Genomic DNA, 26,988 nt, shown 5'->3' on the forward strand with positions numbered 1-26,988 from the left:
CATCCGTAGGAGATCTTTAGAGGGGCTCCACATTGGCCTGATGTGAGACTCTGCAAAGTCAATAGGAGCTGCCTGAAACAGAGAGGAACCGATCTTTTCCCATGAAAGCCTTCTATAAGCAGAATGTGGAAAGTGGCCGTGGAGCGGCAGGCGAGGTTGCCTCCCAGCCAAAGAATTTCCTGAAGTTTTTGTCCCGTAGGACCGGTAGCATATTACATCCTCCTATTTTTGCTGGGTCTTCCGGCCTGGAGCAGAGTGGCGCAGCGGAACCGTGCTGGGCCCATAACCCAGAGGTCGATGGATCGAAACCATCCTCTGCTAAGTTGACCTTTTTCTCTGGCAATCTCTCTTTCTTTGCTTAGGCAAAGGGCTTTCTTTCACCCAGAAAATGCTTTGATTAATCGGGGAGCACACCGCAGACAGCCCGGCAACAAACCCAGCCCTCAATGCGCCAAGTCCCCTACACGTGCTGTCTTTCAGCTCTTTGCTTTCACTTGTCTAATCTGTCCATCCTAAGACAAAACTCATACAATATTCCAACAGTCTGAACTGTGGAATTCATTGATCTATTCATAGATTTCTTGAGGGAGATTGTTGATAAATATTTCTGTCCCAAACAGAGGATCTTCTCCAACCCAGTCTGCACGAGGGCCACCATATTTCCTCTGACCATTGACCTGTACCGGGTTAATATGACATCTTTCCATCCACTCCGCAAGGGAAGATTTATTGTCTTTATACAGAGTTGTAATCCAAGCCTCGCTCTCAGCGTTCATCGCGTTGTTGTCCATCATTGGAGAATGATCTGCTCTCTCCATGGGCCCTAATCAGTGGGCAGAAGGCTAGCCCCTAGTTCCCTCCAAAAGCCCTGTTCTGGTTGGGTCTGTGACACTTCTGTGTCAAGGAAGTGGGACGTGATTGTGGTGATAAAACCAGTGGAAACCTCTCAGCTTCTACATGGCACTTGCACTTTTTGCACTAATGGAATATTGTCTCTTGGCCATGGAAGGCTGGCCGTGCTTTGGGTAATAGATTGCTTTGGTCCAACACTGCCTTGCGCGACTTCTGGCAGGCAAAGCAAGCACTTTATGCTTTGTGTTAGTCCTTCTGTGTCAATTTATGGGCTGAAGCCACATCTGCCCGAGAGTGTCAACGCCATGGCACATGTTACGAGGATGACTCCTGCTTGGCCTTTTGACTAGAGAGGCGAGGCTTTTCCCACAGCGCTCAGTGCCGAGCCTGAAGTAAAAAAAAATCCAAAGCAGGTCACCCCACGTGAGGGCTTTCCTTTGGAGGATGCGGGCATTGATCCCGCTATCTCTCGCATGCTAAGCGAGCGCTCTACCACTTGAGCTAATCCCCCTTGGCTCCGGTGCTTTCTTTGCGCTCTCGTTGATCACTGCTCTCTTATGTGCTACGCGGCATAAAGTCCACCATCTGTTTTGTGTAACTGTGTTTCATTCAGCACAGCACAATGCAGCATCCCAGTGCTATATACCACCTGCCAGCAATCAACTCCTTCACTGCCACCAACAATTGCCTCTCTCACTAGCACTGTTGCCAGAGATGCAATCTTCAAGCGCAAAGGATTAAAAATCACCTTTTTACCCCGTACGCTGCTTATTGACATGACACATTAGGTCTACATTCCACAGACTCAAAGCATAGATATATTTCCTCATTTTTTACTACTTGCAGCTTCACATTTAAATGCTGTATATACATCTAAGATCACCCAGAATGCAATCTGGAAACCAACCATCAGATGGCATCAGAACACCTACCACGTTAGATAGCTATATCTCCAGGCACCTCCCCGTGTCAGCATTGATGGGTTAGGCTGTGGCCGCTAGACACCAAGACAGCCTCCATTTTCCCAATTTCAAAGGTTTTCACTCTTCCTCCACAGAGGTCCCTTTTTTCTTTCCTGAGACTTTGGACAGCAGAATCCCTTGGGAAGAAGCTCCTTCTCCAGCCAGTAGCGAGGGTTCTGGTGTTATCCATGGAACCCTTGGTGGCAGAGTGGCACCTCCAAGCATGTCCGTGGGCGACTAACAACCATTTCCTTCGGTATGGCCCCATGGCTTTCCATGATGTCATTTGAAGGAGGTGGTTTCAAAAAGGCTCACACCGACTAGCAGGTTCTAGACAATACACATGAGCCTTGACACCTTCCAAGGTACTGGATATCTGGGGGCGGCGGGATACTGAGCTACCTGTGAGGCGATAGCTGGATAGAAAGTGAGCATAATTGCATTGGCCGGGAATCGAACCCGGGCCTCCCGCGTGGCAGGCGAGAATTCTACCACTGAACCACCAATGCTCTTTGGCAGGACACATGTGGCTTCCCTGGCCTGACAGGTGCTAAAAGGTGCTGCTTTAGGCCATGGTAACCATCTCTGTGAATACATTCAGATGTGGGTCAAGTCCACCCAAAGACATGCCTTTCTTCAGCCGTACACACCACCACTGTGAACATGTAGGACAGCCCATTGCGTCTTTGAGGCTAGAAAGCCTTTCCATTGGAGAAGAAAAGCCCCAAGACTGGGCCAGAGCTTTTTCTAAGTACCTTTGACTTGGGGTTGACTTGTCAAAATCAATGTCAGTGCCTATTAATCTACCTTGCGACTTTGCCGGATGGACCCACTCCCCATTCACATCCGTAGGAGATCTTTAGAGGGGCTCCACATTGGCCTGATGTGAGACTCTGCAAAGTCAATAGGAGCTGCCTGAAACAGAGAGGAACCGATCTTTTCCCATGAAAGCCTTCTATAAGCAGAATGTGGAAAGTGGCCGTGGAGCGGCAGGCGAGGTTGCCTCCCAGCCAAAGAATTTCCTGAAGTTTTTGTCCCGTAGGACCGGTAGCATATTACATCCTCCTATTTTTGCTGGGTCTTCCGGCCTGGAGCAGAGTGGCGCAGCGGAAGCGTGCTGGGCCCATAACCCAGAGGTCGATGGATCGAAACCATCCTCTGCTAAGTTGACCTTTTTCTCTGGCAATCTCTCTTTCTTTGCTTAGGCAAAGGGCTTTCTTTCACCCAGAAAATGCTTTGATTAATCGGGGAGCACACCGCAGACAGCCCGGCAACAAACCCAGCCCTCAATGCGCCAAGTCCCCTACACGTGCTGTCTTTCAGCTCTTTGCTTTCACTTGTCTAATCTGTCCATCCTAAGACAAAACTCATACAATATTCCAACAGTCTGAACTGTGGAATTCATTGATCTATTCATAGATTTCTTGAGGGAGATTGTTGATAAATATTTCTGTCCCAAACAGAGGATCTTCTCCAACCCAGTCTGCACGAGGGCCACCATATTTCCTCTGACCATTGACCTGTACCGGGTTAATATGACATCTTTCCATCCACTCCGCAAGGGAAGATTTATTGTCTTTATACAGAGTTGTAATCCAAGCCTCGCTCTCAGCGTTCATCGCGTTGTTGTCCATCATTGGAGAATGATCTGCTCTCTCCATGGGCCCTAATCAGTGGGCAGAAGGCTAGCCCCTAGTTCCCTCCAAAAGCCCTGTTCTGGTTGGGTCTGTGACACTTCTGTGTCAAGGAAGTGGGACGTGATTGTGGTGATAAAACCAGTGGAAACCTCTCAGCTTCTACATGGCACTTGCACTTTTTGCACTAATGGAATATTGTCTCTTGGCCATGGAAGGCTGGCCGTGCTTTGGGTAATAGATTGCTTTGGTCCAACACTGCCTTGCGCGACTTCTGGCAGGCAAAGCAAGCACTTTATGCTTTGTGTTAGTCCTTCTGTGTCAATTTATGGGCTGAAGCCACATCTGCCCGAGAGTGTCAACGCCATGGCACATGTTACGAGGATGACTCCTGCTTGGCCTTTTGACTAGAGAGGCGAGGCTTTTCCCACAGCGCTCAGTGCCGAGCCTGAAGAAAAAAAAAATCCAAAGCAGGTCACCCCACGTGAGGGCTTTCCTTTGGAGGATGCGGGCATTGATCCCGCTACCTCTCGCATGCTAAGCGAGCGCTCTACCACTTGAGCTAATCCCCCTTGGCTCCGGTGCTTTCTTTGCGCTCTCGTTGATCACTGCTCTCTTATGTGCTACGCGGCATAAAGTCCACCATCTGTTTTGTGTAACTGTGTTTCATTCAGCACAGCACAATGCAGCATCCCAGTGCTATATACCACCTGCCAGCAATCAACTCCTTCACTGCCACCAACAATTGCCTCTCTCACTAGCACTGTTGCCAGAGATGCAATCTTCAAGCGCAAAGGATTAAAAATCACCTTTTTACCCCGTACGCTGCTTATTGACATGACACATTAGGTCTACATTCCACAGACTCAAAGCATAGATATATTTCCTCATTTTTTACTACTTGCAGCTTCACATTTAAATGCTGTATATACATCTAAGATCACCCAGAATGCAATCTGGAAACCAACCATCAGATGGCATCAGAACACCTACCACGTTAGATAGCTATATCTCCAGGCACCTCCCCGTGTCAGCATTGATGGGTTAGGCTGTGGCCGCTAGATACCAAGACAGCCTCCATTTTCCCAATTTCAAAGGTTTTCACTCTTCCTCCACAGAGGTCCCTTTTTTCTTTCCTGAGACTTTGGACAGCAGAATCCCTTGGGAAGAAGCTCCTTCTCCAGCCAGTAGCGAGGGTTCTGGTGTTATCCATGGAACCCTTGGTGGCAGAGTGGCACCTCCAAGCATGTCCGTGGGCGACTAACAACCATTTCCTTCGGTATGGCCCCATGGCTTTCCATGATGTCATTTGAAGGAGGTGGTTTCAAAAAGGCTCACACCGACTAGCAGGTTCTAGACAATACACATGAGCCTTGACACCTTCCAAGGTACTGGATATCTGGGGGCGGCGGGATACTGAGCTACCTGTGAGGCGATAGCTGGATAGAAAGTGAGCATAATTGCATTGGCCGGGAATCGAACCCGGGCCTCCCGCGTGGCAGGCGAGAATTCTACCACTGAACCACCAATGCTCTTTGGCAGGACACATGTGGCTTCCCTGGCCTGACAGGTGCTAAAAGGTGCTGCTTTAGGCCATGGTAACCATCTCTGTGAATACATTCAGATGTGGGTCAAGTCCACCCAAAGACATGCCTTTCTTCAGCCGTACACACCACCACTGTGAACATGTAGGACAGCCCATTGCGTCTTTGAGGCTAGAAAGCCTTTCCATTGGAGAAGAAAAGCCCCAAGACTGGACCAGAGCTTTTTCTAAGTACCTTTGACTTGGGGTTGACTTGTCAAAATCAATGTCAGTGCCTATTAATCTACCTTGCGACTTTGCCGGATGGACCCACTCCCCATTCACATCCGTAGGAGATCTTTAGAGGGGCTCCACATTGGCCTGATGTGAGACTCTGCAAAGTCAATAGGAGCTGCCTGAAACAGAGAGGAACCGATCTTTTCCCATGAAAGCCTTCTATAAGCAGAATGTGGAAAGTGGCCGTGGAGCGGCAGGCGAGGTTGCCTCCCAGCCAAAGAATTTCCTGAAGTTTTTGTCCCGTAGGACCGGTAGCATATTACATCCTCCTATTTTTGCTGGGTCTTCCGGCCTGGAGCAGAGTGGCGCAGCGGAAGCGTGCTGGGCCCATAACCCAGAGGTCGATGGATCGAAACCATCCTCTGCTAAGTTGACCTTTTTCTCTGGCAATCTCTCTTTCTTTGCTTAGGCAAAGGGCTTTCTTTCACCCAGAAAATGCTTTGATTAATCGGGGAGCACACCGCAGACAGCCCGGCAACAAACCCAGCCCTCAATGCGCCAAGTCCCCTACACGTGCTGTCTTTCAGCTCTTTGCTTTCACTTGTCTAATCTGTCCATCCTAAGACAAAACTCATACAATATTCCAACAGTCTGAACTGTGGAATTCATTGATCTATTCATAGATTTCTTGAGGGAGATTGTTGATAAATATTTCTGTCCCAAACAGAGGATCTTCTCCAACCCAGTCTGCACGAGGGCCACCATATTTCCTCTGACCATTGACCTGTACCGGGTTAATATGACATCTTTCCATCCACTCCGCAAGGGAAGATTTATTGTCTTTATACAGAGTTGTAATCCAAGCCTCGCTCTCAGCGTTCATCGCGTTGTTGTCCATCATTGGAGAATGATCTGCTCTCTCCATGGGCCCTAATCAGTGGGCAGAAGGCTAGCCCCTAGTTCCCTCCAAAAGCCCTGTTCTGGTTGGGTCTGTGACACTTCTGTGTCAAGGAAGTGGGACGTGATTGTGGTGATAAAACCAGTGGAAACCTCTCAGCTTCTACATGGCACTTGCACTTTTTGCACTAATGGAATATTGTCTCTTGGCCATGGAAGGCTGGCCGTGCTTTGGGTAATAGATTGCTTTGGTCCAACACTGCCTTGCGCGACTTCTGGCAGGCAAAGCAAGCACTTTATGCTTTGTGTTAGTCCTTCTGTGTCAATTTATGGGCTGAAGCCACATCTGCCCGAGAGTGTCAACGCCATGGCACATGTTACGAGGATGACTCCTGCTTGGCCTTTTGACTAGAGAGGCGAGGCTTTTCCCACAGCGCTCAGTGCCGAGCCTGAAGAAAAAAAAAATCCAAAGCAGGTCACCCCACGTGAGGGCTTTCCTTTGGAGGATGCGGGCATTGATCCCGCTACCTCTCGCATGCTAAGCGAGCGCTCTACCACTTGAGCTAATCCCCCTTGGCTCCGGTGCTTTCTTTGCGCTCTCGTTGATCACTGCTCTCTTATGTGCTACGCGGCATAAAGTCCACCATCTGTTTTGTGTAACTGTGTTTCATTCAGCACAGCACAATGCAGCATCCCAGTGCTATATACCACCTGCCAGCAATCAACTCCTTCACTGCCACCAACAATTGCCTCTCTCACTAGCACTGTTGCCAGAGATGCAATCTTCAAGCGCAAAGGATTAAAAATCACCTTTTTACCCCGTACGCTGCTTATTGACATGACACATTAGGTCTACATTCCACAGACTCAAAGCATAGATATATTTCCTCATTTTTTACTACTTGCAGCTTCACATTTAAATGCTGTATATACATCTAAGATCACCCAGAATGCAATCTGGAAACCAACCATCAGATGGCATCAGAACACCTACCACGTTAGATAGCTATATCTCCAGGCACCTCCCCGTGTCAGCATTGATGGGTTAGGCTGTGGCCGCTAGATACCAAGACAGCCTCCATTTTCCCAATTTCAAAGGTTTTCACTCTTCCTCCACAGAGGTCCCTTTTTTCTTTCCTGAGACTTTGGACAGCAGAATCCCTTGGGAAGAAGCTCCTTCTCCAGCCAGTAGCGAGGGTTCTGGTGTTATCCATGGAACCCTTGGTGGCAGAGTGGCACCTCCAAGCATGTCCGTGGGCGACTAACAACCATTTCCTTCGGTATGGCCCCATGGCTTTCCATGATGTCATTTGAAGGAGGTGGTTTCAAAAAGGCTCACACCGACTAGCAGGTTCTAGACAATACACATGAGCCTTGACACCTTCCAAGGTACTGGATATCTGGGGGCGGCGGGATACTGAGCTACCTGTGAGGCGATAGCTGGATAGAAAGTGAGCATAATTGCATTGGCCGGGAATCGAACCCGGGCCTCCCGCGTGGCAGGCGAGAATTCTACCACTGAACCACCAATGCTCTTTGGCAGGACACATGTGGCTTCCCTGGCCTGACAGGTGCTAAAAGGTGCTGCTTTAGGCCATGGTAACCATCTCTGTGAATACATTCAGATGTGGGTCAAGTCCACCCAAAGACATGCCTTTCTTCAGCCGTACACACCACCACTGTGAACATGTAGGACAGCCCATTGCGTCTTTGAGGCTAGAAAGCCTTTCCATTGGAGAAGAAAAGCCCCAAGACTGGGCCAGAGCTTTTTCTAAGTACCTTTGACTTGGGGTTGACTTGTCAAAATCAATGTCAGTGCCTATTAATCTACCTTGCGACTTTGCCGGATGGACCCACTCCCCATTCACATCCGTAGGAGATCTTTAGAGGGGCTCCACATTGGCCTGATGTGAGACTCTGCAAAGTCAATAGGAGCTGCCTGAAACAGAGAGGAACCGATCTTTTCCCATGAAAGCCTTCTATAAGCAGAATGTGGAAAGTGGCCGTGGAGCGGCAGGCGAGGTTGCCTCCCAGCCAAAGAATTTCCTGAAGTTTTTGTCCCGTAGGACCGGTAGCATATTACATCCTCCTATTTTTGCTGGGTCTTCCGGCCTGGAGCAGAGTGGCGCAGCGGAAGCGTGCTGGGCCCATAACCCAGAGGTCGATGGATCGAAACCATCCTCTGCTAAGTTGACCTTTTTCTCTGGCAATCTCTCTTTCTTTGCTTAGGCAAAGGGCTTTCTTTCACCCAGAAAATGCTTTGATTAATCGGGGAGCACACCGCAGACAGCCCGGCAACAAACCCAGCCCTCAATGCGCCAAGTCCCCTACACGTGCTGTCTTTCAGCTCTTTGCTTTCACTTGTCTAATCTGTCCATCCTAAGACAAAACTCATACAATATTCCAACAGTCTGAACTGTGGAATTCATTGATCTATTCATAGATTTCTTGAGGGAGATTGTTGATAAATATTTCTGTCCCAAACAGAGGATCTTCTCCAACCCAGTCTGCACGAGGGCCACCATATTTCCTCTGACCATTGACCTGTACCGGGTTAATATGACATCTTTCCATCCACTCCGCAAGGGAAGATTTATTGTCTTTATACAGAGTTGTAATCCAAGCCTCGCTCTCAGCGTTCATCGCGTTGTTGTCCATCATTGGAGAATGATCTGCTCTCTCCATGGGCCCTAATCAGTGGGCAGAAGGCTAGCCCCTAGTTCCCTCCAAAAGCCCTGTTCTGGTTGGGTCTGTGACACTTCTGTGTCAAGGAAGTGGGACGTGATTGTGGTGATAAAACCAGTGGAAACCTCTCAGCTTCTACATGGCACTTGCACTTTTTGCACTAATGGAATATTGTCTCTTGGCCATGGAAGGCTGGCCGTGCTTTGGGTAATAGATTGCTTTGGTCCAACACTGCCTTGCGCGACTTCTGGCAGGCAAAGCAAGCACTTTATGCTTTGTGTTAGTCCTTCTGTGTCAATTTATGGGCTGAAGCCACATCTGCCCGAGAGTGTCAACGCCATGGCACATGTTACGAGGATGACTCCTGCTTGGCCTTTTGACTAGAGAGGCGAGGCTTTTCCCACAGCGCTCAGTGCCGAGCCTGAAGAAAAAAAAAATCCAAAGCAGGTCACCCCACGTGAGGGCTTTCCTTTGGAAGATGCGGGCATTGATCCCGCTACCTCTCGCATGCTAAGCGAGCGCTCTACCACTTGAGCTAATCCCCCTTGGCTCCGGTGCTTTCTTTGCGCTCTCGTTGATCACTGCTCTCTTATGTGCTACGCGGCATAAAGTCCACCATCTGTTTTGTGTAACTGTGTTTCATTCAGCACAGCACAATGCAGCATCCCAGTGCTATATACCACCTGCCAGCAATCAACTCCTTCACTGCCACCAACAATTGCCTCTCTCACTAGCACTGTTGCCAGAGATGCAATCTTCAAGCGCAAAGGATTAAAAATCACCTTTTTACCCCGTACGCTGCTTATTGACATGACACATTAGGTCTACATTCCACAGACTCAAAGCATAGATATATTTCCTCATTTTTTACTACTTGCAGCTTCACATTTAAATGCTGTATATACATCTAAGATCACCCAGAATGCAATCTGGAAACCAACCATCAGATGGCATCAGAACACCTACCACGTTAGATAGCTATATCTCCAGGCACCTCCCCGTGTCAGCATTGATGGGTTAGGCTGTGGCCGCTAGATACCAAGACAGCCTCCATTTTCCCAATTTCAAAGGTTTTCACTCTTCCTCCACAGAGGTCCCTTTTTTCTTTCCTGAGACTTTGGACAGCAGAATCCCTTGGGAAGAAGCTCCTTCTCCAGCCAGTAGCGAGGGTTCTGGTGTTATCCATGGAACCCTTGGTGGCAGAGTGGCACCTCCAAGCATGTCCGTGGGCGACTAACAACCATTTCCTTCGGTATGGCCCCATGGCTTTCCATGATGTCATTTGAAGGAGGTGGTTTCAAAAAGGCTCACACCGACTAGCAGGTTCTAGACAATACACATGAGCCTTGACACCTTCCAAGGTACTGGATATCTGGGGGCGGCGGGATACTGAGCTACCTGTGAGGCGATAGCTGGATAGAAAGTGAGCATAATTGCATTGGCCGGGAATCGAACCCGGGCCTCCCGCGTGGCAGGCGAGAATTCTACCACTGAACCACCAATGCTCTTTGGCAGGACACATGTGGCTTCCCTGGCCTGACAGGTGCTAAAAGGTGCTGCTTTAGGCCATGGTAACCATCTCTGTGAATACATTCAGATGTGGGTCAAGTCCACCCAAAGACATGCCTTTCTTCAGCCGTACACACCACCACTGTGAACATGTAGGACAGCCCATTGCGTCTTTGAGGCTAGAAAGCCTTTCCATTGGAGAAGAAAAGCCCCAAGACTGGGCCAGAGCTTTTTCTAAGTACCTTTGACTTGGGGTTGACTTGTCAAAATCAATGTCAGTGCCTATTAATCTACCTTGCGACTTTGCCGGATGGACCCACTCCCCATTCACATCCGTAGGAGATCTTTAGAGGGGCTCCACATTGGCCTGATGTGAGACTCTGCAAAGTCAATAGGAGCTGCCTGAAACAGAGAGGAACCGATCTTTTCCCATGAAAGCCTTCTATAAGCAGAATGTGGAAAGTGGCCGTGGAGCGGCAGGCGAGGTTGCCTCCCAGCCAAAGAATTTCCTGAAGTTTTTGTCCCGTAGGACCGGTAGCATATTACATCCTCCTATTTTTGCTGGGTCTTCCGGCCTGGAGCAGAGTGGCGCAGCGGAAGCGTGCTGGGCCCATAACCCAGAGGTCGATGGATCGAAACCATCCTCTGCTAAGTTGACCTTTTTCTCTGGCAATCTCTCTTTCTTTGCTTAGGCAAAGGGCTTTCTTTCACCCAGAAAATGCTTTGATTAATCGGGGAGCACACCGCAGACAGCCCGGCAACAAACCCAGCCCTCAATGCGCCAAGTCCCCTACACGTGCTGTCTTTCAGCTCTTTGCTTTCACTTGTCTAATCTGTCCATCCTAAGACAAAACTCATACAATATTCCAACAGTCTGAACTGTGGAATTCATTGATCTATTCATAGATTTCTTGAGGGAGATTGTTGATAAATATTTCTGTCCCAAACAGAGGATCTTCTCCAACCCAGTCTGCACGAGGGCCACCATATTTCCTCTGACCATTGACCTGTACCGGGTTAATATGACATCTTTCCATCCACTCCGCAAGGGAAGATTTATTGTCTTTATACAGAGTTGTAATCCAAGCCTCGCTCTCAGCGTTCATCGCGTTGTTGTCCATCATTGGAGAATGATCTGCTCTCTCCATGGGCCCTAATCAGTGGGCAGAAGGCTAGCCCCTAGTTCCCTCCAAAAGCCCTGTTCTGGTTGGGTCTGTGACACTTCTGTGTCAAGGAAGTGGGACGTGATTGTGGTGATAAAACCAGTGGAAACCTCTCAGCTTCTACATGGCACTTGCACTTTTTGCACTAATGGAATATTGTCTCTTGGCCATGGAAGGCTGGCCGTGCTTTGGGTAATAGATTGCTTTGGTCCAACACTGCCTTGCGCGACTTCTGGCAGGCAAAGCAAGCACTTTATGCTTTGTGTTAGTCCTTCTGTGTCAATTTATGGGCTGAAGCCACATCTGCCCGAGAGTGTCAACGCCATGGCACATGTTACGAGGATGACTCCTGCTTGGCCTTTTGACTAGAGAGGCGAGGCTTTTCCCACAGCGCTCAGTGCCGAGCCTGAAGAAAAAAAAAATCCAAAGCAGGTCACCCCACGTGAGGGCTTTCCTTTGGAAGATGCGGGCATTGATCCCGCTACCTCTCGCATGCTAAGCGAGCGCTCTACCACTTGAGCTAATCCCCCTTGGCTCCGGTGCTTTCTTTGCGCTCTCGTTGATCACTGCTCTCTTATGTGCTACGCGGCATAAAGTCCACCATCTGTTTTGTGTAACTGTGTTTCATTCAGCACAGCACAATGCAGCATCCCAGTGCTATATACCACCTGCCAGCAATCAACTCCTTCACTGCCACCAACAATTGCCTCTCTCACTAGCACTGTTGCCAGAGATGCAATCTTCAAGCGCAAAGGATTAAAAATCACCTTTTTACCCCGTACGCTGCTTATTGACATGACACATTAGGTCTACATTCCACAGACTCAAAGCATAGATATATTTCCTCATTTTTTACTACTTGCAGCTTCACATTTAAATGCTGTATATACATCTAAGATCACCCAGAATGCAATCTGGAAACCAACCATCAGATGGCATCAGAACACCTACCACGTTAGATAGCTATATCTCCAGGCACCTCCCCGTGTCAGCATTGATGGGTTAGGCTGTGGCCGCTAGATACCAAGACAGCCTCCATTTTCCCAATTTCAAAGGTTTTCACTCTTCCTCCACAGAGGTCCCTTTTTTCTTTCCTGAGACTTTGGACAGCAGAATCCCTTGGGAAGAAGCTCCTTCTCCAGCCAGTAGCGAGGGTTCTGGTGTTATCCATGGAACCCTTGGTGGCAGAGTGGCACCTCCAAGCATGTCCGTGGGCGACTAACAACCATTTCCTTCGGTATGGCCCCATGGCTTTCCATGATGTCATTTGAAGGAGGTGGTTTCAAAAAGGCTCACACCGACTAGCAGGTTCTAGACAATACACATGAGCCTTGACACCTTCCAAGGTACTGGATATCTGGGGGCGGCGGGATACTGAGCTACCTGTGAGGCGATAGCTGGATAGAAAGTGAGCATAATTGCATTGGCCGGGAATCGAACCCGGGCCTCCCGCGTGGCAGGCGAGAATTCTACCACTGAACCACCAATGCTCTTTGGCAGGACACATGTGGCTTCCCTGGCCTGACAGGTGCTAAAAGGTGCTGCTTTAGGCCATGGTAACCATCTCTGTGAATACATTCAGATGTGGGTCAAGTCCACCCAAAGACATGCCTTTCTTCAGCCGTACACACCACCACTGTGAACATGTAGGACAGCCCATTGCATCTTTGAGGCTAGAAAGCCTTTCCATTGGAGAAGAAAAGCCCCAAGACTGGGCCAGAGCTTTTTCTAAGTACCTTTGACTTGGGGTTGACTTGTCAAAATCAATGTCAGTGCCTATTAATCTACCTTGCGACTTTGCCGGATGGACCCACTCCCCATTCACATCCGTAGGAGATCTTTAGAGGGGCTCCACATTGGCCTGATGTGAGACTCTGCAAAGTCAATAGGAGCTGCCTGAAACAGAGAGGAACCGATCTTTTCCCATGAAAGCCTTCTATAAGCAGAATGTGGAAAGTGGCCGTGGAGCGGCAGGCGAGGTTGCCTCCCAGCCAAAGAATTTCCTGAAGTTTTTGTCCCGTAGGACCGGTAGCATATTACATCCTCCTATTTTTGCTGGGTCTTCCGGCCTGGAGCAGAGTGGCGCAGCGGAAGCGTGCTGGGCCCATAACCCAGAGGTCGATGGATCGAAACCATCCTCTGCTAAGTTGACCTTTTTCTCTGGCAATCTCTCTTTCTTTGCTTAGGCAAAGGGCTTTCTTTCACCCAGAAAATGCTTTGATTAATCGGGGAGCACACCGCAGACAGCCCGGCAACAAACCCAGCCCTCAATGCGCCAAGTCCCCTACACGTGCTGTCTTTCAGCTCTTTGCTTTCACTTGTCTAATCTGTCCATCCTAAGACAAAACTCATACAATATTCCAACAGTCTGAACTGTGGAATTCATTGATCTATTCATAGATTTCTTGAGGGAGATTGTTGATAAATATTTCTGTCCCAAACAGAGGATCTTCTCCAACCCAGTCTGCACGAGGGCCACCATATTTCCTCTGACCATTGACCTGTACCGGGTTAATATGACATCTTTCCATCCACTCCGCAAGGGAAGATTTATTGTCTTTATACAGAGTTGTAATCCAAGCCTCGCTCTCAGCGTTCATCGCGTTGTTGTCCATCATTGGAGAATGATCTGCTCTCTCCATGGGCCCTAATCAGTGGGCAGAAGGCTAGCCCCTAGTTCCCTCCAAAAGCCCTGTTCTGGTTGGGTCTGTGACACTTCTGTGTCAAGGAAGTGGGACGTGATTGTGGTGATAAAACCAGTGGAAACCTCTCAGCTTCTACATGGCACTTGCACTTTTTGCACTAATGGAATATTGTCTCTTGGCCATGGAAGGCTGGCCGTGCTTTGGGTAATAGATTGCTTTGGTCCAACACTGCCTTGCGCGACTTCTGGCAGGCAAAGCAAGCACTTTATGCTTTGTGTTAGTCCTTCTGTGTCAATTTATGGGCTGAAGCCACATCTGCCCGAGAGTGTCAACGCCATGGCACATGTTACGAGGATGACTCCTGCTTGGCCTTTTGACTAGAGAGGCGAGGCTTTTCCCACAGCGCTCAGTGCCGAGCCTGAAGAAAAAAAAAATCCAAAGCAGGTCACCCCACGTGAGGGCTTTCCTTTGGAGGATGCGGGCATTGATCCCGCTACCTCTCGCATGCTAAGCGAGCGCTCTACCACTTGAGCTAATCCCCCTTGGCTCCGGTGCTTTCTTTGCGCTCTCGTTGATCACTGCTCTCTTATGTGCTACGCGGCATAAAGTCCACCATCTGTTTTGTGTAACTGTGTTTCATTCAGCACAGCACAATGCAGCATCCCAGTGCTATATACCACCTGCCAGCAATCAACTCCTTCACTGCCACCAACAATTGCCTCTCTCACTAGCACTGTTGCCAGAGATGCAATCTTCAAGCGCAAAGGATTAAAAATCACCTTTTTACCCCGTACGCTGCTTATTGACATGACACATTAGGTCTACATTCCACAGACTCAAAGCATAGATATATTTCCTCATTTTTTACTACTTGCAGCTTCACATTTAAATGCTGTATATACATCTAAGATCACCCAGAATGCAATCTGGAAACCAACCATCAGATGGCATCAGAACACCTACCACGTTAGATAGCTATATCTCCAGGCACCTCCCCGTGTCAGCATTGATGGGTTAGGCTGTGGCCGCTAGACACCAAGACAGCCTCCATTTTCCCAATTTCAAAGGTTTTCGCTCTTCCTCCACAGAGGTCCCTTTTTTCTTTCCTGAGACTTTGGACAGCAGAATCCCTTGGGAAGAAGCTCCTTCTCCAGCCAGTAGCGAGGGTTCTGGTGTTATCCATGGAACCCTTGGTGGCAGAGTGGCACCTCCAAGCATGTCCGTGGGCGACTAACAACCATTTCCTTCGGTATGGCCCCATGGCTTTCCATGATGTCATTTGAAGGAGGTGATTTCAAAAAGGCTCACACCGACTAGCAGGTTCTAGACAATACACATGAGCCTTGACACCTTCCAAGGTACTGGATATCTGGGGGTGGCGGGATACTGAGCTACCTGTGAGGCGATAGCTGGATAGAAAGTGAGCATAATTGCATTGGCCGGGAATCGAACCCGGGCCTCCCGCGTGGCAGGCGAGAATTCTACCACTGAACCACCAATGCTCTTTGGCAGGACACATGTGGCTTCCCTGGCCTGACAGGTGCTAAAAGGTGCTGCTTTAGGCCATGGTAACCATCTCTGTGAATACATTCAGATGTGGGTCAAGTCCACCCAAAGACATGCCTTTCTTCAGCCGTACACACCACCACTGTGAACATGTAGGACAGCCCATTGCGTCTTTGAGGCTAGAAAGCCTTTCCATTGGAGAAGAAAAGCCCCAAGACTGGGCCAGAGCTTTTTCTAAGTACCTTTGACTTGGGGTTGACTTGTCAAAATCAATGTCAGTGCCTATTAATCTACCTTGCGACTTTGCCGGATGGACCCACTCCCCATTCACATCCGTAGGAGATCTTTAGAGGGGCTCCACATTGGCCTGATGTGAGACTCTGCAAAGTCAATAGGAGCTGCCTGAAACAGAGAGGAACCGATCTTTTCCCATGAAAGCCTTCTATAAGCAGAATGTGGAAAGTGGCCGTGGAGCGGCAGGCGAGGTTGCCTCCCAGCCAAAGAATTTCCTGAAGTTTTTGTCCCGTAGGACCGGTAGCATATTACATCCTCCTATTTTTGCTGGGTCTTCCGGCCTGGAGCAGAGTGGCGCAGCGGAAGCGTGCTGGGCCCATAACCCAGAGGTCGATGGATCGAAACCATCCTCTGCTAAGTTGACCTTTTTCTCTGGCAATCTCTCTTTCTTTGCTTAGGCAAAGGGCTTTCTTTCACCCAGAAAATGCTTTGATTAATCGGGGAGCACACCGCAGACAGCCCGGCAACAAACCCAGCCCTCAATGCGCCAAGTCCCCTACACGTGCTGTCTTTCAGCTCTTTGCTTTCACTTGTCTAATCTGTCCATCCTAAGACAAAACTCATACAATATTCCAACAGTCTGAACTGTGGAATTCATTGATCTATTCATAGATTTCTTGAGGGAGATTGTTGATAAATATTTCTGTCCCAAACAGAGGATCTTCTCCAACCCAGTCTGCACGAGGGCCACCATATTTCCTCTGACCATTGACCTGTACCGGGTTAATATGACATCTTTCCATCCACTCCGCAAGGGAAGATTTATTGTCTTTATACAGAGTTGTAATCCAAGCCTCGCTCTCAGCGTTCATCGCGTTGTTGTCCATCATTGGAGAATGATCTGCTCTCTCCATGGGCCCTAATCAGTAGGCAGAAGGCTAGCCCCTAGTTCCCTCCAAAAGCCCTGTTCTGGTTGGGTCTGTGACACTTCTGTGTCAAGGAAGTGGGACGTGATTGTGGTGATAAAACCAGTGGAAACCTCTCAGCTTCTACATGGCACTTGCACTTTTTGCACTAATGGAATATTGTCTCTTGGCCATGGAAGGCTGGCCGTGCTTTGGGTAATAGATTGCTTTGGTCCAACACTGCCTTGCGCGACTTCTGGCAGGCAAAGCAAGCACTTTATGCTTTGTGTTAGTCCTTCTGTGTCAATTTATGGGCTGAAGCCACATCTGCCCGAGAGTGTCAACGCCATGGCACATGTTACGAGGATGACTCCTGCTTGGCCTTTTGACTAGAGAGGCGAGGCTTTTCCCACAGCGCTCAGTGCCGAACCTGAAGAAAAAAAAAATCCAAAGCAGGTCACCCCACGTGAGGGATTTCCTTTGGAGGATGCGGGCATTGATCCCGCTACCTCTCGCATGCTAAGCGAGCGCTCTACCACTTGAGCTAATCCCCCTTGGCTCCGGTGCTTTTTTTGCGCTCTCGTTGATCACTGCTCTCTTATGTGCTACGCGGCATAAAGTCCACCATCTGTTTTGTGTAACTGTGTTTCATTCAGCACAGCACAATGCAGCATCCCAGTGCTATATACCACCTGCCAGCAATCAACTCCTTCACTGCCACCAACAATTGCCTCTCTCACTAGCACTGTTGCCAGAGATGCAATCTTCAAGCGCAAAGGATTAAAAATCACCTTTTTACCCCGTACGCTGCTTATTGACATGACACATTAGGTCTACATTCCACAGACTCAAAGCATAGATATATTTCCTCATTTTTTACTACTTGCAGCTTCACATTTAAATGCTGTATATACATCTAAGATCACCCAGAATGCAATCTGGAAACCAACCATCAGATGGCATCAGAACACCTACCACGTTAGATAGCTATATCTCCAGGCACCTCCCCGTGTCAGCATTGATGGGTTAGGCTGTGGCTGCTAGACACCAAGACAGCCTCCATTTTCCCAATTTCAAAGGTTTTCGCTCTTCCTCCACAGAGGTCCCTTTTTTCTTTCCTGAGACTTTGGACAGCAGAATCCCTTGGGAAGAAGCTCCTTCTCCAGCCAGTAGCGAGGGTTCTGGTGTTATCCATGGAACCCTTGGTGGCAGAGTGGCACCTCCAAGCATGTCCGTGGGCGACTAACAACCATTTCCTTCGGTATGGCCCCATGGCTTTCCATGATGTCATTTGAAGGAGGTGGTTTCAAAAAGGCTCACACCGACTAGCAGGTTCTAGACAATACACATGAGCCTTGACACCTTCCAAGGTACTGGATATCTGGGGGCGGCGGGATACTGAGCTACCTGTGAGGCGATAGCTGGATAGAAAGTGAGCATAATTGCATTGGCCGGGAATCGAACCCGGGCCTCCCGCGTGGCAGGCGAGAATTCTACCACTGAACCACCAATGCTCTTTGGCAGGACACATGTGGCTTCCCTGGCCTGACAGGTGCTAAAAGGTGCTGCTTTAGGCCATGGTAACCATCTCTGTGAATACATTCAGATGTGGGTCAAGTCCACCCAAAGACATGCCTTTCTTCAGCCGTACACACCACCACTGTGAACATGTAGGACAGCCCATTGCGTCTTTGAGGCTAGAAAGCCTTTCCATTGGAGAAGAAAAGCCCCAAGACTGGGCCAGAGCTTTTTCTAAGTACCTTTGACTTGGGGTTGACTTGTCAAAATCAATGTCAGTGCCTATTAATCTACCTTGCGACTTTGCCGGATGGACCCACTCCCCATTCACATCCGTAGGAGATCTTTAGAGGGGCTCCACATTGGCCTGATGTGAGACTCTGCAAAGTCAATAGGAGCTGCCTGAAACAGAGAGGAACCGATCTTTTCCCATGAAAGCCTTCTATAAGCAGAATGTGGAAAGTGGCCGTGGAGCGGCAGGCGAGGTTGCCTCCCAGCCAAAGAATTTCCTGAAGTTTTTGTCCCGTAGGACCGGTAGCATATTACATCCTCCTATTTTTGCTGGGTCTTCCGGCCTGGAGCAGAGTGGCGCAGCGGAAGCGTGCTGGGCCCATAACCCAGAGGTCGATGGATCGAAACCATCCTCTGCTAAGTTGACCTTTTTCTCTGGCAATCTCTCTTTCTTTGCTTAGGCAAAGGGCTTTCTTTCACCCAGAAAATGCTTTGATTAATCGGGGAGCACACCGCAGACAGCCCGGCAACAAACCCAGCCCTCAATGCGCCAAGTCCCCTACACGTGCTGTCTTTCAGCTCTTTGCTTTCACTTGTCTAATCTGTCCATCCTAAGACAAAACTCATACAATATTCCAACAGTCTGAACTGTGGAATTCATTGATCTATTCATAGATTTCTTGAGGGAGATTGTTGATAAATATTTCTGTCCCAAACAGAGGATCTTCTCCAACCCAGTCTGCACGAGGGCCACCATATTTCCTCTGACCATTGACCTGTACCGGGTTAATATGACATCTTTCCATCCACTCCGCAAGGGAAGATTTATTGTCTTTATACAGAGTTGTAATCCAAGCCTCGCTCTCAGCGTTCATCGCGTTGTTGTCCATCATTGGAGAATGATCTGCTCTCTCCATGGGCCCTAATCAGTGGGCAGAAGGCTAGCCCCTAGTTCCCTCCAAAAGCCCTGTTCTGGTTGGGTCTGTGACACTTCTGTGTCAAGGAAGTGGGACGTGATTGTGGTGATAAAACCAGTGGAAACCTCTCAGCTTCTACATGGCACTTGCACTTTTTGCACTAATGGAATATTGTCTCTTGGCCATGGAAGGCTGGCCGTGCTTTGGGTAATAGATTGCTTTGGTCCAACACTGCCTTGCGCGACTTCTGGCAGGCAAAGCAAGCACTTTATGCTTTGTGTTAGTCCTTCTGTGTCAATTTATGGGCTGAAGCCACATCTGCCCGAGAGTGTCAACGCCATGGCACATGTTACGAGGATGACTCCTGCTTGGCCTTTTGACTAGAGAGGCGAGGCTTTTCCCACAGCGCTCAGTGCCGAGCCTGAAGAAAAAAAAAATCCAAAGCAGGTCACCCCACGTGAGGGCTTTCCTTTGGAGGATGCGGGCATTGATCCCGCTACCTCTCGCATGCTAAGCGAGCGCTCTACCACTTGAGCTAATCCCCCTTGGCTCCGGTGCTTTCTTTGCGCTCTCGTTGATCACTGCTCTTTTATGTGCTACGCGGCATAAAGTCCACCATCTGTTTTGTGTAACTGTGTTTCATTCAGCACAGCACAATGCAGCATCCCAGTGCTATATACCACCTGCCAGCAATCAACTCCTTCACTGCCACCAACAATTGCCTCTCTCACTAGCACTGTTGCCAGAGATGCAATCTTCAAGCGCAAAGGATTAAAAATCACCTTTTTACCCCGTACGCTGCTTATTGACATGACACATTAGGTCTACATTCCACAGACTCAAAGCATAGATATATTTCCTCATTTTTTACTACTTGCAGCTTCACATTTAAATGCTGTATATACATCTAAGATCACCCAGAATGCAATCTGGAAACCAACCATCAGATGGCATCAGAACACCTACCACGTTAGATAGCTATATCTCCAGGCATCTCCCCGTGTCAGCATTGATGGGTTAGGCTGTGGCCGCTAGACACCAAGACAGCCTCCATTTTCCCAATTTCAAAGGTTTTCACTCTTCCTCCACAGAGGTCCCTTTTTTCTTTCCTGAGACTTTGGACAGCAGAATCCCTTGGGAAGAAGCTCCTTCTCCAGCCAGTAGCGAGGGTTCTGGTGTTATCCATGGAACCCTTGGTGGCAGAGTGGCACCTCCAAGCATGTCCGTGGGCGACTAACAACCATTTCCTTCGGTATAGCCCCATGGCTTTCCATGATGTCATTTGAAGGAGGTGGTTTCAAAAAGGCTCACACCGACTAGCAGGTTCTAGACAATACACATGAGCCTTGACACCTTCCAAGGTACTGGATATCTGGGGGCGGCGGGATACTGAGCTACCTGTGAGGCGATAGCTGGATAGAAAGTGAGCATAATTGCATTGGCCGGGAATCGAACCCGGGCCTCCCGCGTGGCAGGCGAGAATTCTACCACTGAACCACCAATGCTCTTTGGCAGGACACATGTGGCTTCCCTGGCCTGACAGGTGCTAAAAGGTGCTGCTTTAGGCCATGGTAACCATCTCTGTGAATACATTCAGATGTGGGTCAAGTCCACCCAAAGACATGCCTTTCTTCAGCCGTACACACCACCACTGTGAACATGTAGGACAGCCCATTGCGTCTTTGAGGCTAGAAAGCCTTTCCATTGGAGAAGAAAAGCCCCAAGACTGGGCCAGAGCTTTTTCTAAGTACCTTTGACTTGGGGTTGACTTGTCAAAATCAATGTCAGTGCCTATTAATCTACCTTGCGACTTTGCCGGATGGACCCACTCCCCATTCACATCCGTAGGAGATCTTTAGAGGGGCTCCACATTGGCCTGATGTGAGACTCTGCAAAGTCAATAGGAGCTGCCTGAAACAGAGAGGAACCGATCTTTTCCCATGAAAGCCTTCTATAAGCAGAATGTGGAAAGTGGCCGTGGAGCGGCAGGCGAGGTTGCCTCCCAGCCAAAGAATTTCCTGAAGTTTTTGTCCCGTAGGACCGGTAGCATATTACATCCTCCTATTTTTGCTGGGTCTTCCGGCCTGGAGCAGAGTGGTGCAGCGGAAGCGTGCTGGGCCCATAACCCAGAGGTCGATGGATCGAAACCATCCTCTGCTAAGTTGACCTTTTTCTCTGGCAATCTCTCTTTCTTTGCTTAGGCAAAGGGCTTTCTTTCACCCAGAAAATGCTTTGATTAATCGGGGAGCACACCGCAGACAGCCCGGCAACAAACCCAGCCCTCAATGCGCCAAGTCCCCTACACGTGCTGTCTTTCAGCTCTTTGCTTTCACTTGTCTAATCTGTCCATCCTAAGACAAAACTCATACAATATTCCAACAGTCTGAACTGTGGAATTCATTGATCTATTCATAGATTTCTTGAGGGAGATTGTTGATAAATATTTCTGTCCCAAACAGAGGATCTTCTCCAACCCAGTCTGCACGAGGGCCACCATATTTCCTCTGACCATTGACCTGTACCGGGTTAATATGACATCTTTCCATCCACTCCGCAAGGGAAGATTTATTGTCTTTATACAGAGTTGTAATCCAAGCCTCGCTCTCAGCGTTCATCGCGTTGTTGTCCATCATTGGAGAATGATCTGCTCTCTCCATGGGCCCTAATCAGTGGGCAGAAGGCTAGCCCCTAGTTCCCTCCAAAAGCCCTGTTCTGGTTGGGTCTGTGACACTTCTGTGTCAAGGAAGTGGGACGTGATTGTGGTGATAAAACCAGTGGAAACCTCTCAGCTTCTACATGGCACTTGCACTTTTTGCACTAATGGAATATTGTCTCTTGGCCATGGAAGGCTGGCCGTGCTTTGGGTAATAGATTGCTTTGGTCCAACACTGCCTTGCGCGACTTCTGGCAGGCAAAGCAAGCACTTTATGCTTTGTGTTAGTCCTTCTGTGTCAATTTATGGGCTGAAGCCACATCTGCCCGAGAGTGTCAACGCCATGGCACATGTTACGAGGATGACTCCTGCTTGGCCTTTTGACTAGAGAGGCGAGGCTTTTCCCACAGCGCTCAGTGCCGAGCCTGAAGAAAAAAAAAATCCAAAGCAGGTCACCCCACGTGAGGGCTTTCCTTTGGAGGATGCGGGCATTGATCCCGCTACCTCTCGCATGCTAAGCGAGCGCTCTACCACTTGAGCTAATCCCCCTTGGCTCCGGTGCTTTCTTTGCGCTCTCGTTGATCACTGCTCTCTTATGTGCTACGCGGCATAAAGTCCACCATCTGTTTTGTGTAACTGTGTTTCATTCAGCACAGCACAATGCAGCATCCCAGTGCTATATACCACCTGCCAGCAATCAACTCCTTCACTGCCACCAACAATTGCCTCTCTCACTAGCACTGTTGCCAGAGATGCAATCTTCAAGCGCAAAGGATTAAAAATCACCTTTTTACCCCGTACGCTGCTTATTGACATGACACATTAGGTCTACATTCCACAGACTCAAAGCATAGATATATTTCCTCATTTTTTACTACTTGCAGCTTCACATTTAAATGCTGTATATACATCTAAGATCACCCAGAATGCAATCTGGAAACCAACCATCAGATGGCATCAGAACACCTACCACGTTAGATAGCTATATCTCCAGGCATCTCCCCGTGTCAGCATTGATGGGTTAGGCTGTGGCTGCTAGACACCAAGACAGCCTCCATTTTCCCAATTTCAAAGGTTTTCACTCTTCCTCCACAGAGGTCCCTTTTTTCTTTCCTGAGACTTTGGACAGCAGAATCCCTTGGGAAGAAGCTCCTTCTCCAGCCAGTAGCGAGGGTTCTGGTGTTATCCATGGAACCCTTGGTGGCAGAGTGGCACCTCCAAGCATGTCCGTGGGCGACTAACAACCATTTCCTTCGGTATAGCCCCATGGCTTTCCATGATGTCATTTGAAGGAGGTGGTTTCAAAAAGGCTCACACCGACTAGCAGGTTCTAGACAATACACATGAGCCTTGACACCTTCCAAGGTACTGGATATCTGGGGGCGGCGGGATACTGAGCTACCTGTGAGGCGATAGCTGGATAGAAAGTGAGCATAATTGCATTGGCCGGGAATCGAACCCGGGCCTCCCGCGTGGCAGGCGAGAATTCTACCACTGAACCACCAATGCTCTTTGGCAGGACACATGTGGCTTCCCTGGCCTGACAGGTGCTAAAAGGTGCTGCTTTAGGCCATGGTAACCATCTCTGTGAATACATTCAGATGTGGGTCAAGTCCACCCAAAGACATGCCTTTCTTCAGCCGTACACACCACCACTGTGAACATGTAGGACAGCCCATTGCGTCTTTGAGGCTAGAAAGCCTTTCCATTGGAGAAGAAAAGCCCCAAGACTGGGCCAGAGCTTTTTCTAAGTACCTTTGACTTGGGGTTGACTTGTCAAAATCAATGTCAGTGCCTATTAATCTACCTTGCGACTTTGCCGGATGGACCCACTCCCCATTCACATCCGTAGGAGATCTTTAGAGGGGCTCCACATTGGCCTGATGTGAGACTCTGCAAAGTCAATAGGAGCTGCCTGAAACAGAGAGGAACCGATCTTTTCCCATGAAAGCCTTCTATAAGCAGAATGTGGAAAGTGGCCGTGGAGCGGCAGGCGAGGTTGCCTCCCAGCCAAAGAATTTCCTGAAGTTTTTGTCCCGTAGGACCGGTAGCATATTACATCCTCCTATTTTTGCTGGGTCTTCCGGCCTGGAGCAGAGTGGTGCAGCGGAAGCGTGCTGGGCCCATAACCCAGAGGTCGATGGATCGAAACCATCCTCTGCTAAGTTGACCTTTTTCTCTGGCAATCTCTCTTTCTTTGCTTAGGCAAAGGGCTTTCTTTCACCCAGAAAATGCTTTGATTAATCGGGGAGCACACCGCAGACAGCCCGGCAACAAACCCAGCCCTCAATGCGCCAAGTCCCCTACACGTGCTGTCTTTCAGCTCTTTGCTTTCACTTGTCTAATCTGTCCATCCTAAGACAAAACTCATACAATATTCCAACAGTCTGAACTGTGGAATTCATTGATCTATTCATAGATTTCTTGAGGGAGATTGTTGATAAATATTTCTGTCCCAAACAGAGGATCTTCTCCAACCCAGTCTGCACGAGGGCCACCATATTTCCTCTGACCATTGACCTGTACCGGGTTAATATGACATCTTTCCATCCACTCCGCAAGGGAAGATTTATTGTCTTTATACAGAGTTGTAATCCAAGCCTCGCTCTCAGCGTTCATCGCGTTGTTGTCCATCATTGGAGAATGATCTGCTCTCTCCATGGGCCCTAATCAGTGGGCAGAAGGCTAGCCCCTAGTTCCCTCCAAAAGCCCTGTTCTGGTTGGGTCTGTGACACTTCTGTGTCAAGGAAGTGGGACGTGATTGTGGTGATAAAACCAGTGGAAACCTCTCAGCTTCTACATGGCACTTGCACTTTTTGCACTAATGGAATATTGTCTCTTGGCCATGGAAGGCTGGCCGTGCTTTGGGTAATAGATTGCTTTGGTCCAACACTGCCTTGCGCGACTTCTGGCAGGCAAAGCAAGCACTTTATGCTTTGTGTTAGTCCTTCTGTGTCAATTTATGGGCTGAAGCCACATCTGCCCGAGAGTGTCAACGCCATGGCACATGTTACGAGGATGACTCCTGCTTGGCCTTTTGACTAGAGAGGCGAGGCTTTTCCCACAGCGCTCAGTGCCGAGCCTGAAGAAAAAAAAAATCCAAAGCAGGTCACCCCACGTGAGGGCTTTCCTTTGGAGGATGCGGGCATTGATCCCGCTACCTCTCGCATGCTAAGCGAGCGCTCTACCACTTGAGCTAATCCCCCTTGGCTCCGGTGCTTTCTTTGCGCTCTCGTTGATCACTGCTCTCTTATGTGCTACGCGGCATAAAGTCCACCATCTGTTTTGTGTAACTGTGTTTCATTCAGCACAGCACAATGCAGCATCCCAGTGCTATATACCACCTGCCAGCAATCAACTCCTTCACTGCCACCAACAATTGCCTCTCTCACTAGCACTGTTGCCAGAGATGCAATCTTCAAGCGCAAAGGATTAAAAATCACCTTTTTACCCCGTACGCTGCTTATTGACATGACACATTAGGTCTACATTCCACAGACTCAAAGCATAGATATATTTCCTCATTTTTTACTACTTGCAGCTTCACATTTAAATGCTGTATATACATCTAAGATCACCCAGAATGCAATCTGGAAACCAACCATCAGATGGCATCAGAACACCTACCACGTTAGATAGCTATATCTCCAGGCACCTCCCCGTGTCAGCATTGATGGGTTAGGCTGTGGCCGCTAGACACCAAGACAGCCTCCATTTTCCCAATTTCAAAGGTTTTCACTCTTCCTCCACAGAGGTCCCTTTTTTCTTTCCTGAGACTTTGGACAGCAGAATCCCTTGGGAAGAAGCTCCTTCTCCAGCCAGTAGCGAGGGTTCTGGTGTTATCCATGGAACCCTTGGTGGCAGAGTGGCACCTCCAAGCATGTCCGTGGGCGACTAACAACCATTTCCTTCGGTATGGCCCCATGGCTTTCCATGATGTCATTTGAAGGAGGTGGTTTCAAAAAGGCTCACACCGACTAGCAGGTTCTAGACAATACACATGAGCCTTGACACCTTCCAAGGTACTGGATATCTGGGGGTGGCGGGATACTGAGCTACCTGTGAGGCGATAGCTGGATAGAAAGTGAGCATAATTGCATTGGCCGGGAATCGAACCCGGGCCTCCCGCGTGGCAGGCGAGAATTCTACCACTGAACCACCAATGCTCTTTGGCAGGACACATGTGGCTTCCCTGGCCTGACAGGTGCTAAAAGGTGCTGCTTTAGGCCATGGTAACCATCTCTGTGAATACATTCAGATGTGGGTCAAGTCCACCCAAAGACATGCCTTTCTTCAGCCGTACACACCACCACTGTGAACATGTAGGACAGCCCATTGCGTCTTTGAGGCTAGAAAGCCTTTCCATTGGAGAAGAAAAGCCCCAAGACTGGGCCAGAGCTTTTTCTAAGTACCTTTGACTTGGGGTTGACTTGTCAAAATCAATGTCAGTGCCTATTAATCTACCTTGCGACTTTGCCGGATGGACCCACTCCCCATTCACATCCGTAGGAGATCTTTAGAGGGGCTCCACATTGGCCTGATGTGAGACTCTGCAAAGTCAATAGGAGCTGCCTGAAACAGAGAGGAACCGATCTTTTCCCATGAAAGCCTTCTATAAGCAGAATGTGGAAAGTGGCCGTGGAGCGGCAGGCGAGGTTGCCTCCCAGCCAAAGAATTTCCTGAAGTTTTTGTCCCGTAGGACCGGTAGCATATTACATCCTCCTATTTTTGCTGGGTCTTCCGGCCTGGAGCAGAGTGGCGCAGCGGAAGCGTGCTGGGCCCATAACCCAGAGGTCGATGGATCGAAACCATCCTCTGCTAAGTTGACCTTTTTCTCTGGCAATCTCTCTTTCTTTGCTTAGGCAAAGGGCTTTCTTTCACCCAGAAAATGCTTTGATTAATCGGGGAGCACACCGCA

The 26,988-nt window shown here is 49.0% G+C and overlaps 25 non-coding genes across 25 annotated transcripts; 5 read left to right on the top strand and 20 right to left on the bottom strand.

The window, feature by feature from the left end:
- Positions 1-1,290: 1,290 nt before the first annotated feature.
- On the bottom strand, positions 1,291-1,363 carry TRNAA-AGC (transfer RNA alanine (anticodon AGC)). Its single transcript has one exon. It is a non-coding gene; the product is annotated as a tRNA-Ala (tRNA).
- Positions 1,364-2,252: 889 nt separating this feature from the next.
- TRNAG-GCC (transfer RNA glycine (anticodon GCC)) lies at positions 2,253-2,323 on the bottom strand. Its single transcript has one exon. It is a non-coding gene; the product is annotated as a tRNA-Gly (tRNA).
- A 583-nt stretch (positions 2,324-2,906) lies between these two features.
- On the top strand, positions 2,907-2,978 carry TRNAM-CAU (transfer RNA methionine (anticodon CAU)). The gene has a single exon. It is a non-coding gene; the product is annotated as a tRNA-Met (tRNA).
- A 969-nt stretch (positions 2,979-3,947) lies between these two features.
- TRNAA-AGC (transfer RNA alanine (anticodon AGC)) lies at positions 3,948-4,020 on the bottom strand. Its single transcript has one exon. It is a non-coding gene; the product is annotated as a tRNA-Ala (tRNA).
- An 889-nt stretch (positions 4,021-4,909) lies between these two features.
- On the bottom strand, positions 4,910-4,980 carry TRNAG-GCC (transfer RNA glycine (anticodon GCC)). Its single transcript has one exon. It is a non-coding gene; the product is annotated as a tRNA-Gly (tRNA).
- Positions 4,981-5,563: 583 nt separating this feature from the next.
- TRNAM-CAU (transfer RNA methionine (anticodon CAU)) lies at positions 5,564-5,635 on the top strand. Its single transcript has one exon. It is a non-coding gene; the product is annotated as a tRNA-Met (tRNA).
- Positions 5,636-6,604: 969 nt separating this feature from the next.
- Positions 6,605-6,677, bottom strand: TRNAA-AGC (transfer RNA alanine (anticodon AGC)). Its single transcript has one exon. It is a non-coding gene; the product is annotated as a tRNA-Ala (tRNA).
- Positions 6,678-7,566: 889 nt separating this feature from the next.
- TRNAG-GCC (transfer RNA glycine (anticodon GCC)) lies at positions 7,567-7,637 on the bottom strand. The gene has a single exon. It is a non-coding gene; the product is annotated as a tRNA-Gly (tRNA).
- A 583-nt stretch (positions 7,638-8,220) lies between these two features.
- TRNAM-CAU (transfer RNA methionine (anticodon CAU)) lies at positions 8,221-8,292 on the top strand. The gene has a single exon. It is a non-coding gene; the product is annotated as a tRNA-Met (tRNA).
- Positions 8,293-9,261: 969 nt separating this feature from the next.
- On the bottom strand, positions 9,262-9,334 carry TRNAA-AGC (transfer RNA alanine (anticodon AGC)). Its single transcript has one exon. It is a non-coding gene; the product is annotated as a tRNA-Ala (tRNA).
- An 889-nt stretch (positions 9,335-10,223) lies between these two features.
- Positions 10,224-10,294, bottom strand: TRNAG-GCC (transfer RNA glycine (anticodon GCC)). Its single transcript has one exon. It is a non-coding gene; the product is annotated as a tRNA-Gly (tRNA).
- Positions 10,295-10,877: 583 nt separating this feature from the next.
- On the top strand, positions 10,878-10,949 carry TRNAM-CAU (transfer RNA methionine (anticodon CAU)). The gene has a single exon. It is a non-coding gene; the product is annotated as a tRNA-Met (tRNA).
- Positions 10,950-11,918: 969 nt separating this feature from the next.
- TRNAA-AGC (transfer RNA alanine (anticodon AGC)) lies at positions 11,919-11,991 on the bottom strand. The gene has a single exon. It is a non-coding gene; the product is annotated as a tRNA-Ala (tRNA).
- Positions 11,992-12,880: 889 nt separating this feature from the next.
- On the bottom strand, positions 12,881-12,951 carry TRNAG-GCC (transfer RNA glycine (anticodon GCC)). The gene has a single exon. It is a non-coding gene; the product is annotated as a tRNA-Gly (tRNA).
- A 583-nt stretch (positions 12,952-13,534) lies between these two features.
- TRNAM-CAU (transfer RNA methionine (anticodon CAU)) lies at positions 13,535-13,606 on the top strand. The gene has a single exon. It is a non-coding gene; the product is annotated as a tRNA-Met (tRNA).
- Positions 13,607-14,575: 969 nt separating this feature from the next.
- On the bottom strand, positions 14,576-14,648 carry TRNAA-AGC (transfer RNA alanine (anticodon AGC)). Its single transcript has one exon. It is a non-coding gene; the product is annotated as a tRNA-Ala (tRNA).
- Positions 14,649-15,537: 889 nt separating this feature from the next.
- TRNAG-GCC (transfer RNA glycine (anticodon GCC)) lies at positions 15,538-15,608 on the bottom strand. The gene has a single exon. It is a non-coding gene; the product is annotated as a tRNA-Gly (tRNA).
- A 1,624-nt stretch (positions 15,609-17,232) lies between these two features.
- On the bottom strand, positions 17,233-17,305 carry TRNAA-AGC (transfer RNA alanine (anticodon AGC)). The gene has a single exon. It is a non-coding gene; the product is annotated as a tRNA-Ala (tRNA).
- An 889-nt stretch (positions 17,306-18,194) lies between these two features.
- On the bottom strand, positions 18,195-18,265 carry TRNAG-GCC (transfer RNA glycine (anticodon GCC)). Its single transcript has one exon. It is a non-coding gene; the product is annotated as a tRNA-Gly (tRNA).
- A 1,624-nt stretch (positions 18,266-19,889) lies between these two features.
- TRNAA-AGC (transfer RNA alanine (anticodon AGC)) lies at positions 19,890-19,962 on the bottom strand. Its single transcript has one exon. It is a non-coding gene; the product is annotated as a tRNA-Ala (tRNA).
- An 889-nt stretch (positions 19,963-20,851) lies between these two features.
- TRNAG-GCC (transfer RNA glycine (anticodon GCC)) lies at positions 20,852-20,922 on the bottom strand. Its single transcript has one exon. It is a non-coding gene; the product is annotated as a tRNA-Gly (tRNA).
- A 1,624-nt stretch (positions 20,923-22,546) lies between these two features.
- Positions 22,547-22,619, bottom strand: TRNAA-AGC (transfer RNA alanine (anticodon AGC)). Its single transcript has one exon. It is a non-coding gene; the product is annotated as a tRNA-Ala (tRNA).
- An 889-nt stretch (positions 22,620-23,508) lies between these two features.
- On the bottom strand, positions 23,509-23,579 carry TRNAG-GCC (transfer RNA glycine (anticodon GCC)). The gene has a single exon. It is a non-coding gene; the product is annotated as a tRNA-Gly (tRNA).
- Positions 23,580-25,203: 1,624 nt separating this feature from the next.
- Positions 25,204-25,276, bottom strand: TRNAA-AGC (transfer RNA alanine (anticodon AGC)). The gene has a single exon. It is a non-coding gene; the product is annotated as a tRNA-Ala (tRNA).
- An 889-nt stretch (positions 25,277-26,165) lies between these two features.
- TRNAG-GCC (transfer RNA glycine (anticodon GCC)) lies at positions 26,166-26,236 on the bottom strand. Its single transcript has one exon. It is a non-coding gene; the product is annotated as a tRNA-Gly (tRNA).
- Positions 26,237-26,988: the final 752 nt, after the last annotated feature.

This window comes from Staurois parvus, unplaced genomic scaffold (assembly GCF_062004578.1).
Source record: "Staurois parvus isolate SC_StPar_1 unplaced genomic scaffold, SC_StPar_1.0 ptg001130l, whole genome shotgun sequence".
In the NCBI taxonomy this organism is placed as follows: domain Eukaryota; kingdom Metazoa; phylum Chordata; class Amphibia; order Anura; family Ranidae; genus Staurois; species Staurois parvus.